This window comes from Corapipo altera, unplaced genomic scaffold, assembly GCF_003945725.1.
Source record: "Corapipo altera isolate COAL_440 unplaced genomic scaffold, ASM394572v1 268, whole genome shotgun sequence".
NCBI classification, from domain to species: domain Eukaryota; kingdom Metazoa; phylum Chordata; class Aves; order Passeriformes; family Pipridae; genus Corapipo; species Corapipo altera.
In genome coordinates, this window is record NW_020884901.1 from 7,002,271 (window position 1) to 7,018,701 (window position 16,431).

The window sequence follows — 16,431 nt, forward strand, 5'->3', positions numbered from 1 at the left end:
TTTACTTCTCTGCCTCTCTCCCCATGTCTTGGCTAATATTGATACTCAGTTCAAGGAGGGATGTAGGTTGGGGGGGGTGGGATGGGATGGGAAAAGAAGGACAGAAAAGAGAAGTAGCCTCATGTCATTATAGTGCAGACCAAGGCACTGAAGAAGGGAGGGCAGCCAGCTCCAGAGTATGGATGGAAAAGTCATGGAGAAAACATTTCCCGTGATTCTCATCTCACTCCCATTACTAAGGCACAGGGAAAGTGCAATCCTCTGCTGTGGAGCTAAAAGTCTGTGTGTTTTCCCTTGGAGCAGACTGACAAACTTTTCCTGAGGTCCACCTGTAGAGCAAAGCCTCCTCACTGCAGCCATCTGGGAGTCACTGGGGGCAGGCTGAGTATTGATATTATTTATTTCTCCAGTTGCTGTAACCAATTAAACAAAAGCTTACTCAGTCCATAAAGAGCAATAGCCTGGGGAAAGAGGGAGGGGGAGGCATTACAAACAGGCATTTTATCTTTGACACACACTCCTGGGCAGGGGATTGAAGGTCAATGCATCCACATCACACTGGGCTGATTGCAGTGCTGACAGCCACTCACTTGGGTTTATGAAATTATCAATTGATCTGTGATTGCAGAATCTAATCAAGGCTCGGGAAATGCAGTGGGTGGAAAAGCCAGTTGGGCTGGATTGTTCTCCTGCATCTGGGGAGGTGTAGGAGATGTGGGAGGGGGCCTCTCCAGGAACCTGCACCTTCCTGGGACGGGGGTTAATGGGCAACCTTTGTTATCAGTGCCTTTTTTCCTGAGCTGACAGGTCATCCTGGCTTTTTGTTTTAACTCAGGAAGCACAAATTGGTTCCCTCACTACTGAAATGACGTAGGATTGTAAACACACTCATGCTAAGAAGGATCTCAGCACAAATTTGCTCACTCTCTGCTGAAGTGACACAGATTTGTGAACATATTCGTGTTAAGAAGATCCTCACTAGGATTTGGCTCTGGGTGAAAGGTTTGCATATCACAAAAGGAGTCTCTGGCAACATTTTAAATTGGCATTTTAATTAAAGATCACAGGATATTGGTAATTCCTATCCCCAAGAAAGCAGTGGTTACTGGAGCCTGATGAGGGAGTCAGAGAGGAGGATGGAACATCTCCAAGGGAAAATATGTGGATTTGTATTATTTGAAAAATGATGAAAAGTGCAAGCTTTATCACAAGTCATCCTGACAAAATATGGAAAGAAGGGCTTCATCACTAATGTTCAGTGATACCATTTTAAGTAAGTTGTTATAAATCTGATAATATCAATTGCTTTCAGAAAAAGACCCAGATCCAGGTGCCATATAATTTGGATAATTCATCTTCTAGATACTTTAAGAATCAAGTTTTCAGTTTTCACAGCAGGAAAAAACATTAGAAAATACCTTTTGTGACCATTTGGAAGGATCAGAAAATAGAAGTCAAAATATCCTTTTCAGTTCAAGTTAATTTTGTATTTTACACAAAGTACCTTAGAGACTGTAAAGGAAAATTCTGTAATTTTTTAAATGCTTGAACTGAGCAACATGGAACTGGTGTCAATGCATGGATTTTCTCCTGGAACTTTCCCTTCTGAAGGCTGAACAGATCTGCTATACCACCATCCTCTTTTTAGCATGATTTTCTATATTCAAGCTGTCTAATACTATTTTCTAACCTAAATACATATAATTTCCCATTCAACTCTTTTACTCTATTACTGAAAGTGCAGTGGTCAGAGAAATTATGCAGAAGTTGGGATCCAGCATTAACCAACCATTAATTAAAAGAATAATGGCAAGAATGTTGTTCCTACACTTTAGTGAGCATTCCTGCCTACCTCAGCCTTCCCAGGCTGGGAGTTTGACAGGATCCAGTACACCAGGTGGGCTGATATTGATATTTTTTCCTGCTCTGAATAACCTTGAAAAGGCAGAAAGAACACCCATTAAAGCCTTGGGAACATTCTCCTCGTTTCATGTGGCAACAGATGAAATTACTCTGGCTAAAAAATCAGGGGAAAATTACCATTAACTGCAACATAGGAGGAATTCAGAATTGTTGCAAAGATCAGGGCTGTGCTTTGCTTGAGGATCTTCAGACACATCAGTAGAGACATATCTGGTCTGAGGAGCTTCGTGTCTGAAGGCAAGAAGAGTTATTGGAATCCAGAACATTCTGAAGTGAAGAGTCTGTTCTTAAGAGTAACAATAATGACTAAACAGTACAAGGCTTTTAAAGTCAACAACAAAGCAGTTCAGAGCACTGGAGTGTGCTTTCTCTTTTGCTAAATAAGACATATTTTTTCTGCTGGTGCAACGATCTCTGAATGGACTATTTTTTATTCTTTTCAAATGAAGGAAGCAATTCTCACGTAACCAAAGTGAAGCAAACAGGCAACACCTTGACATTATGGAGCCTGAGTAAGCTGAAGCTCCATATATATGGAGGTTATAATGACAAATTGGAGCACAAGAAAAGACCTTTTCTGAGATAGAGGGAGTAGGGAAAAGGAAGAAATGAGCTTTTTCCAGTCCCCTGCTTTGCAAAAGTGCAGGTGGCTGTTCAGAGTCACACTGGGGGTGGCTCAAGCAGTGGGGTTGTGATAATTGAAACTGGTGCCTGTGTTCAAACACCTGCCAAAGCAGTTCTGCACCTTCCCAGCCTGGTTTCTAAGCCCCTCTGGTGCCCTCCCTCCAGCTGGCAGCAAACAGCTGTATCACTGAAATCCCACCACTTTATTTCCAAGACCATGGTTCTTCTCAGAAGGCAGCAGAGAAATGGGAGAGGTTGCCCCATGCCCTCTCCTCATCTGACTGAGGTGGCTCTAGCAAGCCAATGTATTTCCACTCTCCTTTTAAAATGCTTTAGAGTTTAATAAAACAGAAAAAAATCAAATTGCAAGAGGACAAAACGATTTTCATAAACATTGCTGTGGGCAAAGGGGCCCTTTGGATAATAGAACTTTTATCTCTGTTTTTGAATCTTCAGGCTGCCCTAAATGCACGCAATAACAGTAAGTCACTCACAAGATGCACATTCTCACAGAATTACTGTATTAAACAACTGTGTTAAACAGGTGGGGAGGGAAGGTATATCTTTTTTTATTATCCCTGCACACAGGAGCTGATTGGAAGGAGCTGGCCTTGCTGCCATGGATAGATAAGATCCAAGCCTGTGGAGGTCAGCTCGGACACTCATCATTTCCCACTCAAAGGCACTGTCCTGTGGTCACATAAAACTGCAGGTGGAGGGATGGAAATAAATGGTGACAGTTGGGGAGCCATAGTGGGGGAAAGGGCTTTTTTTTTTTTTTTTTTTAATGGTAGAGATTTATGCTTATAGACTACAAGTCAAACTGGAGAGCCATGGGCATGAGGTTTCCTTCTCAATCAGGAATGTTAAAAGAAATCCTCCGTCAGCAGTGTCTGCTCAACCTATACTGGTAATAACTAAGGTCAGGCTTTGGCTAAAACTGAAATGGCTTTTTATCATCACAGCTGGGTCACAGAGCTGGAGAGCACTGTGTGAGCTGGGGATGAGGGGTCCTTGTCCTGGCTCAAGTCACTTCTGTAATAAGTTGTCTGCAGGGGAAAGGGGCTGTGACTGCAGGTATGGATGTGCTCCAGAAGTAAAACACAGCCATTCCTCAGTGCCAGTCCCTGCTGGGGGCTTGTGGAGGGGATTGGGACAGAAATCCCACTGCAGTCCCACTGTCTGTGTCAAAGACCTCAGGGGAATCATGCAAGGACTAAGTAAGACCCCAGTCAGACTCCCAGGCTCTGACCTCCTGCACATCCTGTGGGGCCAGCCTGAAAGTTTCTTTGTCTTTGTTTTTAATGTAAGCAGAATCCTATGACTGAGATGTTTTGTTGAAAGAAAAACTATTTCCCTACAAAATTTGGTGTGAAAAGATTGACATTTTTGAATGAAAAAACATTTAATCAGGGAGTGTTTATCCCTCTCTATGCTGTAGCTACTGGTCAGTCTGTATGTTTGTAAGCAGTGCTGAGAAGGAACATCATGTGGTGGAAATATTTCCCTCTGTGTTGAGAGCTCTTTAGTAAAATTTTAGTGGAAAATATTTTTCAATTCTTCCTTTTCCTTTAAATTGTAGAACAGAACCTTTGCTCGCAGACCCTCAAAGGAAACACTGGCAGAGCTGAGGTGATAAAAATGGAACAGCCAGTTATCTCCAGGGCCTCTTCCAGACTTCCTTTATACACAAAGTAACGTTAGTTAATTCTTTGCTTATTTCTGATGATATGAAATCGTGAGATTTGAGGCACTATGGACTGAAAGCTTCCATTAGAAGAAGGCTGATCCAGGGGTTAGGAAACAGGGTTGATATTTTGGAAGCAACAGTTAAATTTGATGTCTGGGCACATCTTTTCTACGTTACTTTACAGATAAGTCCCCTCGGTCTGTCAGGATCTCATCTACAAAAAAAGATAAGAATGTTTCCACCTTATCCTAAATGTGTTATGAAATAAATCTCGAAGATTGAGGCTTTCTGTCTCCCTGTGTGCACACAGACATAGACCTACACTCCCTCCTCCCTTTCCACAGAGACATCACTTCATTCTTTCAGCCAACTCACAGCTCGTGAGAGGCAAAAGTGTAGGTTTTCCCCTCAACCTTCCTTTCTCTTTGCTGTGCAAAATAACATTCTAAAGATGACACAAAATTCTGCCACTAGATGTCAAGTTCATGGTGCTCTCTGTAGCTGAGGCACATCCTGGTTGAATGGGACTGAGAACAAGCTCATCAAATGAAGAGTTTGTCTGTCCACTAAGATCTGAATCAAGTGGTACAGAGTGTAACAATGTGGGTCAAACACTGCTGACTGTGTTTTCTAGTTATAGCCATATATAAGAGTATATATATTATATTCATAATTTGATGGAAATTTGAGTGTTATCTATGCACTATTATTTATAATTTCTATTATTTGAGTCTGAAAAACAATAATATACTTTGACCTGAACATAAATGCTTTCTTCTCTTCTTTTATTCTATAGCAAGCTGGTGTTTTTTTCTGTGTGGAGAACACAAAGCCTGAGATTAGAGAACTGGACCAGGAGAGGTAAAATCTCTTTCAGTGGTCTGTGGGACAATTCTGATTAATGCTCTATTGCTCTTGCTTGACTTTCTGACCTGCTAAAGTAATACAGAAGCCATGCCTTGTTAAAGTGAGTTTAAATTTATGTTTAATTGTCAGAATAGAGGTGTTTGGAGCCATACAAAGCAGAGGGACTCTGTGCACATTCTGACATACACCACCCTTCCTCAGGAAAAGAAGCTGTAACAGGATACTTTGCCCAGTCAGAGGGTTTGAATTTATATTATCTTCAGCATCAGGGTCAGAACAACCCAATGTCCCACATAATGCTTTTGTAGAAGTCTGAGAAGCATCTCACCCCATCACCCAAGGCACCCTCAGGGTGCTGTGGATATATAAGCAGGATCAGAACACATTGGGGTTATCTTGTACACAATTAACCCCTTATCATTTCATTCATGGATACATCAATTAGGAATTTTGCCCACAGGTCTGATTAGAAACCTACTTGAAACCTATAGGAGCCTTTGCTTTCAGCAAGCAGGATTTGAATGTGAGGGTTTGTAAGACTTCTTGGGCCTCGCTGGATGAAAGGCACTGCACTGAAATGTAGCACAAAAACCCTCCCCTCTTCCACACATTCCTATTCACACGAATACAGGTGCATCCACCTACTCCAGCACACTGAAATGAATATCTGCCACAAGAATAAAGCTTATCAGTGCCCAAACATGGCACAATCAGCCTTCTCTGTGGATGCAAAACCTTCCCGAGCAGCAGCAAAAGGAATTAAACCCAACAGAAGAGAACAGAGGCTCATTAAATAGTTATAACAAATCAGTTATCAGATGTTTAAAGAATAAACTTGTTAGAATAAACCTGTTAAATAAATCCTCAGCAAAGCTAATTAGGCTGGTCTTACACGGGCACAATGGCTGCCTTCTCCCCTAGAAGACTTAATGATAGGATAAGCTGTTAAAGGAATGCACCAAGTACACAATAAGGCAGCTTTTTAAAGGATGCTCATCCTCTAAACCTGACCTACCTACAAATTGCCACTGGTGAGAGATGTCTCCAAATGCCTTTTGAAAACCCAGGACCATGTGCCTTGTTGTTTGAGAGACATCCATGGATGTGCCCCTTTTCCCAAACAAAGGGACTGGTGATGGCTGTGGAAGAGCTACATGATTGAGGGAGTTTTGTTTTCCTTTCTCTCCGTGTTACACTCAAGGCACAGATTAACCAACTGAGCCTATTCTCAGAGTTTTAATGACAATATTGATCGACTATTGGTGAAGCAGCAAGGAAAGAAAGAGAATAAAAATAATTACTTTGCCCCTATAGAGTAGTTTTTGTCAACACATATGTAAGGATGGATGATTTGGAGATTATAGACATTTAACTGAGGCTTGGAACTGCTTTATCCAAGCCTCTGGTTCTGTGTAAAACATATTCTTGCTACATCCCTCTCATGAACAACAGGGTGTCTACTGCTTCCTTTTGATCTCATCTACTGAGGTCTGTGAGGAAATTCTTAGAAGTTCCCTCAGGATAATCTACAAAGTTCCCCTCAGGATGATCTCCAAAGCCGAATGAGGCTTTGGAAGAGCCTGTTAGTATTCCCATGGTGGCTTAACCTTGCTGCCAGTGTGGGAAAGTGCAGCAGTGGAGATGGAGGTGCAAACCATGATGCTCTCAGTAGCATCATTTCCCATAAATACCTCACTGTGCTGCTACCATCGTCCCTTTATGTTGTTGTGGAGCCAAAAAGCTGCAGTTACTCAGTTGTGGCTTCCAAGAGAAAAGTTGTACAAACAACCATAATCCTGAAGAGAGGATTAGATCCTTGTGCTATCACTTCTGTTACACAGGTGCAAGGAGAAGTGAAGAAGAGTAAAGTGATCCCCTTGAGACTCTGTGGCCATCCAGCAGCAGAGCTAAAAATAGCTCCCAGGTGTCCCAAGTTGGTCCTACACATTTTATCCAATAGATCCCTCCCTCTGGAGGTGAACTGGGTGATTTTCCTCCGGAAACACGGGAAGAGTTAAGTGCTGACTGGCTTGGAGGGAACTCATCTATAACTAGCAGGGAAAGAAATGTTTATTTCTGGAGAAGGTGTCACAAGCAAAAGAAAAGCTTGAAAACAAGAATTGAACACAACATAAAGAAACACTTGACAGCCACAGCCCTTTCAGTTGCCTTGAGTGTCTGTGTGCAGAATTCATTGCTGGCATCCGAAAAATAATGTCAGCTCTGAAAGACTGAACTCAGGGTATGAGCCTCCTGTAACAGCAACAGCACTGGAACACTGGGGCTGACAGTGCTCTAGGGAGAACATCTGGGCTGGCTCAGAGCTGCCAGGGGCAAATGGGTGCCCAGAGAAGAAAATATAGGAAATAACAACATTCAGTATCCCCTAGACTGAATTTCTGCCTAATGTTTAAGCTGCAGTGAATGGAGTGATTGGGATGGAAAGCTGGAACACGCTGGTACCAAAGTGTGTCTGGACAGCAGGAGGTGAAGAAATGTGTAGGCAAAGCTCTTTGTTAGTAATATCACCATTCCCATGGAAAGGTAGGAGCTGAGTTTAGGGCTGCTCAGGGAGGGATGTGCACACACAGAGTAAGTAGCAGTCTTTGCTTTGGGAAGCATCCAAATAAAATAAGCAAACTGGAGCTTTTATACTCACTCTTTCACATGCTGCTTGGGAAACAGTGGCATAAAAGCTACATCTAAACAGCTGTGCTTCACACTCCACACGAAATCTTGGTCCTAGACACCTGGATAGGGCACACACACAATGGCTCCTTCTTGGTTTACTTGACCATGTCTTTGTAAATAGATTCCTGAACATTTTATTTGTCCTTTCCTGCTCTGACCACTAACCAGAATAGCCTGAGAGGCTATGTTTATGTGGGGAGTTTTTGTAAAGCACTTAGTCATATGCCTTTCAACATAGTTCCTGAAAATCGATGGCATCAAGTTTTTCTTAACAAGATAAAAAGTCACTATTGTAGGTGAGAAATAACATTGCTCAAGGCATGTGGTTACTGTAAGGTAACAACAGCTCCACTTCTCAGGGTGCTGGAATGCACCAGTTATCAACCTGGTGACTCACTGCATACCTGAGGCAAAGTGCAGTTATCTCAGAGTAACAGCACACTCCAAAACATGTCATTCCTCAGTGATTCAAATTTTCTCCCAAATAAATAATAAATGATACCCAGGGGTTAAAAAAAAAAATATTCTTTTTATTCCTATTTTCAACACTTGCCAGGTATGTTGATTTGTCCAAAGATGATGGTGATAGTCCATTCTGACCTAGACTTCTGTTGATGAAAAAGTACATTTTGATTGCATGAATCTGTTGTAACACGCTGGACTCCCTACCCTGGAGATTTGAACCCTCAGGCTCCAGAAAAGAGAATTTCCCCCCTGTGCTGTGTGGCAAATAGCCAGGTGGCTTGGCCACTGTTTATAATCCAGGGAGAGAAAGACAAAGCCATCCCTTCCAGAAGCTGAAAACAATTGCCCAGACAATTACAACAGATCAGCATCAATTTAACAGCCATGCAGTGGGATGTGTGTCCATGTTATGGCTTGGTTTTGTGCCCTGGCTGGGACCATTATTCCATGTAACATCCAACCCTGTGACCTCGGCACAGCCCTGCTGGGTGTGCTCTGGCTTCTCTGGGGAAAATCAGAAAAGAAGCCCTGACCCTCTAATTGTCATGGACATGCTTCAGAATTAGTTTAGGCTGTGGATGGAAGTGCTGTCCACTCCCTCCTGCAACCCCTGTTAATCAAGCTAAGAGCTCTCTTTCTCACAAATATCAAGATATATCTTGCTTTGCCAACTGCTTTGCAAGGAGTGTTTTTGGTGCTCTGTGAGATATGAAACAGTTGCAAGAACATAGATATGTTGGAGTGAGGAACAAGGGAAAAAAAAAAGCTCCACTGAACATTCCGGTCCCTGCATTTGACTGCACGTGGGTTTCATCTGCCAACATTTTTTTTTTTTTTTTTTTTTTGAGTGGTCTGAAGTGCTGAGTGATTGGAGATAGAGACAGAGTGAGGCTTGAAGCCTTCTGTGCAGCGTGCAGCTCGTGATGGGCTGGGAGTTACAAGCAGTTCCTTTTTGAAAGCCTTAGTCCAAGTTCAGAAGGAAGCTAAACTGCAGGTGATGAATACTGATGACTTCTACTTGGTCCCAGACAATGGTAACAATGGTGAATATGAAAGACTGCTAATAAAGAGGATGGATTTGTGACTAAATGGGAAAATCAGCAGATATGGGTTCATTTGCTTGCTCTTCCATGCACCTCAGCAAGCTGTAAAGGAAAGTATTCAAATCGTGTAGTTTCATCCTTCTAAAAATTAGGAATTCAGTCTAAGCACTGATTTGGTTCCCTTTAGAGTCAACACAGAGAGAACCAATTTCAGAAGGAAATTCCTCCCATGTCAAAGAGAGTGTCTAAGATAACAGGAAGATTACACCTGTAGAGTTAAAATTACCCTTTTCTGTTAAGTGGGGAGAATGTTTAGATGAATACATGAAGCCAAATGCCTGTCCTGTTCTAATTCCCCATGAATACAATGGATCAAATCGTTAATTTACATCAGTCAGCTTTGGCCGGGAACTGTCATATCAATGGCATTTGGGAAACAATCTTCTGAGCTGGGAAACAGTTCTCACTGTTCTTTCTGCCCACTACATTTTCCCAGATTTGACCTTAGAGTGCTCTCTGCCTTATTTTAAACTTCAATGAAAGACAAATCATCATTATTTGTTTTACACAAGACATCTGCTATGAAGCAGAGCAGCAGGAAAAAAATACCAAGAAAGCTAATCAGAAAACTTGATCTCAGGAGATTGAAAATCTCATTCTGCAACCTCAGTAGCTCCTGGTGCTCAGAACAAATGTCCTGAAAGGTGAGTGCCCAGGACAGCTGAAGTTCAATTTTGATGCTGTCATTTCTTCCATTGTTAATTTGAGGCTTGAAAGGATTTATCTCAAAATATAAATTTGGGATACGTTAATTTAGTAACAGTGAAAAGATAGGAAAGCATCTATTTGGAAAGATTACTGAGTTTAGAGTCTGAGTTTAAGGCTTCTAGAGCTGGACTGAGGATGATTCAGTTCAATGCAGAGGAACCAGACATCAGAACCTCCTTTCAGAAAAACACCCAAACAATTCCCAACTTCTTCCCACTCTGCTGGGATGTGCCAACATTTTTTCTTAGCTTGGTAGGGGGTTCTAGCATTCCCCAATCCCTGTTTAAGACTTGACTTAAATGTCTAATTCTGCATTTCAGGCTGATGGAAATGGTCTCTGCTTGTTCCTTGCCTCCTGAGCTCACTCCCAGTCTTCTTCCCACCATTCATCAAAACAGCCTGGTACTTGTCTGGCCACAGACCCATCCTGCTTGGAGAACACAGGGACACCCACCCATGTGTGAAGGGATACCAACACCTGATGGATATGTTGGTGTTTGGGAGCTGGATATCTCTGCAGCCAACACAAAGCACAGCCTGAATAAGATCACTGCTTGCTGGGATATTGTTTGCAGAGGAGAAAGAGGAAATATATTTCACAAGAGACTGGGAGAGCACCAGAATATCAATACATTGCTCACAAAGCAAGTTTAATCCATTTTTAGCCTGTAATAAACAATGAAGTCTGCAAAACCTTGACAAGAATATATTGTGCATCCTCAAGGAGGACAACACAACAGGATATGTGGAAAACAAAAGTTTGCCCGTAGCATGAGAGGAACTCAGAGTGGAGTCTGAATATCTTCACCAGCTCCTGGGACTCTGGAGGGAGTTTTGCTGTAGAATCACAAATAGATGTAGAATACAAATAGTATTCACTGTGTGCAGCTGGCACATACAGCTCCTTCTGCATGAGATAATGAACTCTGTGCTGGCCTGTCTGGGATGGAGGTAATTTCCTTTATGGTAGCTCATACGATCCTGTGTTTTAGGTCTGTGACCAGAACACTCCTGTTAACACATGGATGATTTGGTTATTGCTGGACAGTGTTTACACAGCAGCAAAGCCTCCTCTGTTTCTCCCTCTGCTCCCAGAACACTGACTGGGGGGATGGATAAGAGACTGGGAGGGGACACAACCAGGTGGGTGACCTGAGCCAACCAAAGAGATATTCTATGCCATAAAACATCATGCTCAGCAATAAAAAAGGGGAAAGTATGGGATTTTGGTTAAGTGAGCCATCTTTTGTCTGAGCAACAGCTGGGTATTGCTCTGCTCAAGGGTTGTGGTGATTGCCTTCCTCTCACTTCTTTTGTTTTATTGTTGTCAGCTTCTCCTGCTTCAGTTATCAACAATTTTTCTCTTGACCACTGAGTTTTCTCGGGTTTTTTTTGCCCTTTCCTCTTCCCCTATCTCCCTGGAGGGGGGTGAGGGGGCAACTGTGCAGTAGTGAGTTGAATGCTGGAGTTAATCCACACCCACAGCACAGTGGAAACCTCTCTGCCCGTCTTTGTGCCAGCTCTTATGTGAACAACATGGACACTTTTCTGCTTTCTAGGTCTCAGTTTCATGTGATTTCTTCCTAAACTTCTAATAGAGAGTCCAAATTACTGTTTCTAATCCTCACTACCACAATATTTTTTTTGTTTGCCTAATGCTTGTAAATAGGAGACTCTCTCTTCTCACTGTGTGTGTTGTGAATTTCTGTTCTCCTTCATATCCTCCCCTGATAGACTAGTTTATGTTTTCTTCATGGGAAGAATATTACAGTTTAAAAATCTAAACATTGCTTTTAAGATATCTGTGGAAAGAGGGGTGAAAAAAAGTGAGGATTGGACATGCTAAGGTTGTTAACAGCTCAAAAAAAAAATTCCTTTCTGGAAGCAGAAATAGAAATACTTGTTCAATGGAGCTTTGCTGATTTGGGGTGAAGATCCAGGTTTTCTTCATTGTAGGGAGAAGGTGAGTTGAAATATCCAAGACTAAAAAGAAGAGACCACTGAGAAGAGAAAGCTACTGAAGTGAAATAATTTTGTTTTTAAAAATGGCATCCAGAAACCTTATCTTTGACACATAAGAACAGACACATAGCTAAATATGCTGTAACCTGCTTAGGTTTCCAAAGCAGCAAATTAAACCAGTGGACTATGCAGTGAGTGTCCATTCAGATGAGCAAAGCTCATTGAACACAACAATACTGTAAGAGAACATGTTGAATACTCAATGCACCAAATAATCCGCTTTTGATACGGAGACAGTAAAAGCTTTTGGGAAAGAGGCAGAAATAGTGTTTGTGTGCACTGGGGGGGGGGGGAAAGAGGGAAAACATTCTGAGATGGGAAAATGATAAGGAAAACTACTGTCCTTGCTTTGTTTTATGTTTTCCTCTAATTATATTTTTGTTGTATTGACAGTAATTCTTATTTCCAGGCAGGACACCTGTCCCAGAAGTTTGTTGTCTTTGACTTTCTGGAAGAAGGTGTTACTTTGTAGAGAGTGTTTATCGCAGAATCAAAGAATCACAGAATATCCTGAGTTGGAAGGGACACACAAGGATCATCAAATCCAATTCCTGGCCCTACCCAGACACCCCAACAGTCCAACCACGTGCCTGAGAGTGTTGTCCTAATGCTCCTTGAGGTCTGGCTGCCTTGGTGCTGCGCCCACTGCCCTGGGGAGCCTGTTCAGTGCCCAGTTGCCATCTGGGGGAAGAACCTTTTCCTAAGATCCAACCCAAAATTCCCTTGACCCAGCTCCATGCCATTCCCTCAAATAATGAGTGGTTCTCTAGGTCTGTGAGACCCTTGGGTGCCTGAGGAGTATCATCTCACCTGTTTTCTCTCTCTCCTTCACAGGAACACAAAATATCCTGTTGGGTGGTGCCAGATCCTGCTGGACCAAATCACACCAGCCCTTCCAGGTGCAGTGAGGAAAGACACCCAGTATTGTTGCATTATCTGAACTGGCAAATCCCACTGACTGCAGTGAGTGTTCATGGAGCCTTTGCTTTCATTTCAAACAACCTTATGTAGGACAGGAGGATTCCTCTTCCCTTTCTGATAAGTGCCAAGAGCATCAATGAAAGAACACACCAGTGATAACTCCAAACACCATTTATTTGCTGAAATAAGTATTTTGCCCTTGTTTATCTGTTCTGTATAAGGCCTGATCCCTGAATCTTCCATGCTGTGGTGTAAGCTCTTCCTTTGCAGCCTTGTACCAGAGGGATCTGTGAGAATCCCCCTTTCAGCCTTTTATTTGAGCCAGTGTGACAGAATCCAGGGTGGCTTAGCAGGAAGTGTGATGTTCAGCTTTGTGGCTGAACAGTCACTTGGAGAAAAGTACAAGTGGGGAGCTCTGGGCACCCTGTAACTGAGATAAGCTAAGCCCCAGCCCTATCAGAGCAGCCTGGAGTTTAACGAAACAGCTTCTAATTCTGCTTAGGAAAGATTTGCTGAAGATTTAGCTTAAGACAATGTTCTGTAGCCACAGGGGATGGGTGAGAAAAGGACAGAGTGTCCTTGCAGGCCAGAAGAGGGAGATGGAAGGAGGGCGTCTCCCAGTGCCCTCCTTGCCCCACATACCCTGCAAGAGGTGACTGTTTTTTTTCCTGTGTCAGCCCAGCCCAGCCCAGCCGTGACTGACTTTTCTTGGAGCTCCCTGCCTGGAATCCTCACATCCCGGCGTAGTTCAACGCTCTCCCTACACTTCTCGCCTTCGCTGAGCTGCCGAGATCTGTCTGGGTGGGTCATGCCCTTGAGGCATCCCCGTCTCCGTTCCCCATCCCAAACCTTCCCCGAGCCCAGCGGGCGGACTTTGCCAGGCGGGTCCAACCGGGCCGGGAGGCACCGGGAGCTCTGCCCGCAGCCTCCCAGGGAAGCTCCACTCGGTTCATCCCTCCGAGCCGCTGCCGAGCTGGGGCTGTGGAGCCCCCGATGAGGGTCCCCGAGCCCCCCGAGCCCCCTCGTCCCGTCCCCACCCGCCCGGCGCTGTCCGCGGTGCTGAACCGCATCCGCGCCGCGGGGATGCGGGAACGGCTCCACCCCAGCTCCCCAAGGAAGGGTGGGACCCCCCCAGTGTGGAGTCAGGATGGGCACCGTCCTGCTCCCCTCGCCCCCAGCCGATGGAGCCCCGCGCTGTCTGGCTCCGGGGAGGTGAAAATAGAAGGCGTGCGGGGGAAAAAAAAAAAAAAAATTAAATGGATGAAAGCTACATGGAACGGCAACCGGTCCCTCTGCAGCCTCCTCCCCAAATCCCCTCGGATGTCCCCTCAGTAGACAAGTTTAGAGCCCCCCGCAGCCCCGTCCGGCGGCCCTTCCCGGGCTCATCCTCCCTTCCCACGGCCCAGGCTCCGTCTGGCCGGAGCTTAAGTCCCTCCTTTTTGCCCCCGGCCCCTCCCCTTCTCTAATTATGTACAAAACACTTCTTAGAATAAAATGGCCAGGCTGGGGCTCCTCCCTGCTTTCCTCTTCCCCATTCATCCTCTCCAGCCCTCTCCAAGCCCCTCCTTCTGTGGCAAGCCCAGCCTCTCGCTTCCCTCCTGGAGCCTTTTTCATTTTTATTTCTAACCCCCTCTCCATTCTCCCTGCTGCCTCTGCTCCTTCCCCCGATGGCTACGAACTGAGCAGCAGAAGAGGGGGGGGGGCACAGGAAGGGGGGGAAAAAAAAAGGCAAGAAAAAGGAAAAGGAAGAAGGGGAGAAAAGGAATTTTTTTTTTTTTTTTTTTTCTGCCTCTGCCCTTAATGCCCGCGATCTGGATCAAGGAAGGGGATTTTCTGTCTGAGCATGAAAAGGACTGCTAGAGCCCCAGGATTTTCACGCCTGCAGCATCAGCCCCGCACCCAGTATGCGAGCTGGACAGAGAAGCTCTCCCACAAGTTCCTACCGAGCCGAATAAAACCCACGGGCGACCCGATCTCCGCCAGAGAGGGACATTAAGCATCAGGTAAAGGCGAGCGCTGCGCTGCGGCTGCGGCTCTGCCCGTGCCCGGGGCCGGGCTCCCCCGTCCTGCCCGCGTTGTGTAACCGCGCCCGCGGCCCCTCCGCCCGCACCGCCCGCACCCCGCCCTGGGCACGGCGGGGGATGGATGGAAAAGTCCCGCAGCCCCGTTAGCGGTTCTGCGTGCGCGGTGCTGAGCGAGGGGCCGGGGTCCGCCGGCGCTGGGAAGACCGGGAGCGCTGGTTCGTGCTGGGGCAAGGCGCAGCCCGCCGAGGATGCCCCGCGATGGGGGCTCAGCCCCCGGCTCGGCGGGGCTGGAGGAGAGGCGGGGGTGGCGGCGGGGGTGGGAGGCAGCCGGGATCCATCTGTATTCCGGAGTATCGATACATCCCGGAGCGGGGGGGGACCGTCCCCAAGGAGATGGTGTCATCTCCACTTAATCCGCTGCTCCGCTCGCGCAAGTGACAAGCAAATCGCGGAGGAAAAAAAGGAAAGTCTGTCGCCTCGAATCCCACACCGGACCGATTGCCTCGACTTCCAGCGGGGATGGGAGACAGCGGCAGAGCCGGGGGAGGGCGCCGATGGCGGGGGCTGCACCGCAGGGCGCAGGAGATGGGTTTCCCCCGCTCAGCTCTCGGTGCTGCTCGTGAGGCTGATGTGGAGCATAACTTTGCCTTTTTCCAGTCCTTGGGGAATGGGGGCACGAGGGGCATCTCCACGCCATTGCATCATCCCCGAGGTCCATCACAGCCTGGGACTAAAGCCCCAGAGACGATCGGAAGAGGGTTGTAGGTGTGAGTGTGTGTTTTGGTTTTGGAGAGTCCCCCCGTGCTTGTACCTGGGAGTGGGGAAGGGGAGGGGGTGTCACTTCTTGGATGCGGTCTCCTCTTCCCGGAGGGAACCCAGCAGCAGATGAAACGCCGGCAGAATTGGTGTCTGAATTTAGCCGTGTGACTGACATCTGCACTAGGCAGGATAGAAGGGTCCTTCATGCTTTACTCTGACTGCTCATCTGGATGCATAATAATAATTTGTTAATGACAGTAAAGCTCTTTCCCAGGAGTTGTAGAGAAGTATTTGGAGGATAGTGAGAGGAGAAGGGAATAAGTAAAGAGGAGATGTGGGTTCGGTGTAAGAAATACGAAAGATTTTTTTAAAAATTCCTTATAAAGGAAAAATATTGATCAGCTCTGCTTGTGAGAGACAGACAGACAGACAGACACGGACTCTCTCCCTCCCACACACCGCACAGACAAGCAGCCGTGGTCTCCCTCATGCATGTACACGCTAAGCACACCAAACACATGCTGGGAACTCGCACAGCCCACCCCGTGCTCACACACGGCATCTCGGGCTCGCTCTCGCATGGATGCAAACACCTATTCCAGCTCTGCGGCCCCGCAGTTCCCCCACGCTCAGA

General features: G+C 45.6%; 1 protein-coding gene across 1 annotated transcript in view; it reads left to right on the forward strand.

The window, feature by feature from the left end:
- Positions 1-14,609: 14,609 nt before the first annotated feature.
- Positions 14,610-16,431, forward strand: part of BRINP1 (BMP/retinoic acid inducible neural specific 1) — a 90,477-nt gene continuing 88,655 nt past the window's right edge. The window contains exon 1 of the mRNA XM_027650203.1: positions 14,610-15,017. The gene's annotated coding sequence lies outside the window, so the exon portion shown is untranslated. The remainder of the gene's footprint in view (positions 15,018-16,431) is intronic.